The 4,088-nt window shown below is 38.1% G+C and overlaps 1 long non-coding RNA gene across 1 annotated transcript; it reads right to left on the bottom strand.

Moving 5' to 3' along the window:
* Nucleotides 1-1,458: 1,458 nt before the first annotated feature.
* On the bottom strand, nucleotides 1,459-2,998 carry LOC113471490. Its single transcript, XR_003394171.1, has 2 exons — nucleotides 2,842-2,998; nucleotides 1,459-1,778 (listed from the first exon to the last, which is right to left on the bottom strand). It is a non-coding gene; the product is annotated as an uncharacterized LOC113471490 (long non-coding RNA).
* Between the last annotated feature and the right edge of the window lie 1,090 nt (nucleotides 2,999-4,088).

Genomic DNA, 4,088 nt, shown 5'->3' with positions numbered 1-4,088 from the left:
CTCTTGTTTGATGTTTGTTTTCAATCCCACAATGTCCCATTCTTAGTTAGTTCTTACTACTCTCTCTTCTTCTTCTTCTTCTTCTTCTTCTTCTTCTTCTTCTTCTTCTTCTTCTTCTTCTTTTTCTTCTTCTTCTTCTTCTTCTTCTTCTTCTTCTTCTTCTTCTACTCCTCCTTTGTTTTATTGTTTTTCGTCCTCCCTCTTTTCTTATTCTCCTCCTCCTTCTCTTTTACTTCTTTAACCTCTTTACTCTCTTTTTCATTACCTCTTCCTCCCTCTTGTCTTCTACTTTCTTTTCCTTTTATGTATGTTTTCTTCTATGTTCTCTATTCCTCCTCTTTCCATGTTTGTTATCTTTTAGTATTTCTATTTCTACGTTCTATGGTACTTTTTTTTGTGTCTCCTCACATATTCATATTCTTGTGTTTATTTTGAGATTATCCCTTTCTCTCTCTGTCCTACAGCAGTGTCCTTTTTCAAATCTTTCCCTCCTTCTCTCTCTATCCCTCCCTTACCAGGATTTTCCGTCTCTCTCCCTCTTTCTAGCTTCTTCACAGTACTTTTACACCCATTCCCATTCTGTTGAAAGAGGGGAAGTTTTCTCTCTCTCTCTCTCTCTCTCTCTCTCTCTCTCTCTCTCTCTCTCTCTCTCTCTCGCTCTCTCTCTCTCTCTCTCTCACCCTCTCTCTCTCTCTCTCTTTTTTATCTTTATTTTCTCTCTCAGTTTCCTGAGGCTATTCAATTTTAAAACCCAATTTTCTGTCTTTTTTTCTTGTCCAGTTTTCCCACGGGGCTCTCTCTCTCTCTTTCTTTCTCTCTCTCTTCCTTCATCCTCTCTCTCTCTGTCCAACCATTATTTCCTTCTTTATTTGCCAATTCTGTCTGTCCCTCTTTCTTTTTTCTCTTTCTCTCTCGCTCTTTATGGTCAACCATTGCCATGTGTCATAATATCCCTGTCTCACTCTATCTTCGTTCTTTCTCCTATTTGTCCTCTCACTTCTACTTCGTTACATTACATACATACTATGTATGGCACCTCTCTGTAGGTACATACCTACCTATCTAATACCTATATTGTACCTTCATTTTATTTTCCAACGAGTAAGTAGGTACATATACCTAGTTATTATACGTCTCTTGTACGGGAAGAGGTGTTTCCAAAGAGGTTTGATAGGAGGAACTGTAACAACAGAGGTCATATCGTCTCGAAATCGAAGAGAGGACAGGATACGAGAAAGCCAGCCGTTCCGAGAACGAACCTTGTTTTTTTTTTTCTTTTTCTTTTTTTAAGAGGTTTGACAGAGGGAACTATAATGGCTAAGGTCATATCGTCCCGAAATCGAAAAGAGAAGGAACATCTCTCTCTCCTCTCTCTCTCTCTCTCTCTTCTCTCTCTCTCTCTCTCTCTCTCTTCTCTCTCTCTCTTCTCTCTCTCTCTCTCTCTTCTTTTCTCCTTTGTTTTCCATAACTTTGTGCGTCTATATCTGTGAGATCAAATTTTCAACCAATATTGAGTATCTACAATAAAAAATCAAACTATAAATTTCAATAATTTCATACCTCTGCTGGGATTGAACCCACTCTCTCCTGATTACAAAGCGAGCTGCTTGACCACTACACCACTGAAGCAAAAGTAATAGAGTTACATAGGGAATTCAGTATACACTATGGTATAGTGATTGATTGATACATCTGACCCATATTATACTCTTGTTTGATGGCAAGGAATGAACCCACAACCTCCCATTTACCAGTCGAGCGGATTGACCACTACACCACTGAAGCACAAGTAATAGAGTTACATAGGGAATTCAGTATACAATATACACCAGGGTACAATGATTGATTGATACATCTGACCACTGAGCACTGACCCATATTATACTCTTGTTTGATGTTTGTTTTCAATCCCACAATGTCCCATTCTTAGTTCTTCCTTCTTCTTCTTCTTCTTCATCTTCTTCTTCTTCATCTTCTTCTTCTTCTTCTTCTTCTTCTTCTTCTTCTTCTTGTTCTTCTTCTTCTTTGTCTACTCTTCCTTTGTTTTATTGTTTTTCGTCCTCCCTCTTTTCTTCTTCTTCTTCTCCTCCTTCTCTTTTACTACTTTAACCTCTTTACTCTCTTTTTCATTACCTCTTCCTCCCTCTTGTCTTCTACTTTCTTTTCCTCTTATGTATGTTTTCTTCTTCTATGTTCTCTATTCCTCCTCTTTCCATGTTTGTTTCCTTTTAGTACCTACTTCTATTTCTACGTTCTATGGTACTTTTATTGTGTCCTCACATATTCATATTCTTGTGTTTGTTTTGAGATTATCCCTTTCTCTCTCTCTGTCCTACAGCAGTGTCCTTTTTCAAATCTTTCCCTCCTTCTCTCTCTATCCCTCTATTACCAGGATTTTCCGTCTCTCTCCCTCTTTCCAGCTTCTTCACAGTACTTTTACACCTTCATATTGCTTCCTTGTCTGAACCTCTATCTGATGGCTCGTTTCAGACTATATGGATCGACAAAATATCACTTCTGCGACATCCCTATAGGAGTCTCGGGAGATTGAAGACAGAAAATGAGACCAAAAAACAAATCTCACAGTTGGAATCGCATATAAAGAGAATTCCAAAGTTTACAGAAGAAGAAAAAGAAAGAAGAAGAAGAAAAAAAAGATGAAGAAGGAGAAGGAGCTGCAGGTGAAGAAAAAAAAAGGCTCACAGCAGAATCGAATATGGAATTGATTGGAACACATCACATGATTGTCTTCAGGCCCATTTGTCAAGGGTCTAGGTTTTCCTTGCCCTTAGGGTCAACTTGAAAAAACCGTTTACTGTTGAAACCGTTCGACAGACTCACCAATTCACGGTGTAGATTACTTATGTACAACTTGCAATATCACCACGATGTAGGTGTAGTGTAGATTACTTGCAACTTGCGATATTGCCATCAGCATGTCCTTTCAAGTATTACCTACTTGTAGATAGATTTCCTCTACAATTCATCTACATAGTTATGATATCAGCGTACTTACCTGAAACAAACAAAGAAAAAACGAAGAAAAGTTAGCGGAAATCAGAGGGTGAGAAAATACCACTAAGGGGAAAGATCAACAACTTTGATCGATCATAATTACGCTTGCATTGTCAGTACCAGTAGACACTGCGCGCTGCTTAAAGCACGTACACTTTGAAGATATACCTACATACCTAGTAGAAAAATGCTACAGTTCCTCCGCTTTAACCTTGAAATTTCAAGGCAATTCCAGAACAGTGAATCATCAACCAATCAATCATGATGAAGATGAGGTAACACTTAACTGTCGTTGATGTCTCTTCTATCTGATGTAATACAGATCATAAAGTGGTCATTGGTTAGGGTTAGGATAATCAGGGGCCAATTTTATTCGTGAAAAGTTATTAAAAGTATCGAAGTTCTGCTCAAGATTCCCCTATCTCTAAATTCTTGAGGAACATTTTTGTGACAAGCAATCAATCATGCCTGACACAGATGTACTTCTTTTATGTAAGGTCTTCGAAACCCAGAGTTTGTATTGTGTTTGTGTTGAGAGTTACTTTGGAGCTATTGGGGCTTTTATCCTGAGATTTGATAAGTTCGATTGACACAAATCGACGATTGAGCTGTATTTGGTCGGGTCAATCCAAGATTGAACTCGCGGTCCTGAGAAAATCACGTGGTAAAACCCACAGCCTTAAAGTTCCAAGTTAAAGTTTGAACTTCGAACACTTTTCTCAGAATCAGAAGTAAATCATTCGGTCGCAATCGCAATGCTCGAAAGCTATCTAAAGTATCTGATAAAATTAAAACGATACAGTTCACATAGACTTACATAACCACCGCGAGTGTGAAATAAACAGCAAACTATCCAACATCCGCCATACTAGCAAATACAGAATTAGTGATTTATCACTATGTTTAGTGAATTCTTTGCAAATCTAGTGATTTGAGGTCAAAATCTAGTACATTTCGAAAGAAATTTCACTACATCTGCAAATATCCACTAGAACAGAGAACTTCCACTATAGAATCCACTAACTCACATTGAACTCTGTGACTCATCAGAGTCCTCAGGCTGTTTAGCTAAT

The sequence above is a fragment of the Diaphorina citri genome, unplaced genomic scaffold, assembly GCF_000475195.1.
Source record: "Diaphorina citri unplaced genomic scaffold, Diaci psyllid genome assembly version 1.1 scaffold2524, whole genome shotgun sequence".
NCBI lineage: Eukaryota > Metazoa > Arthropoda > Insecta > Hemiptera > Psyllidae > Diaphorina > Diaphorina citri.
This window is presented reverse-complemented; position numbering and strand designations above follow the sequence as displayed.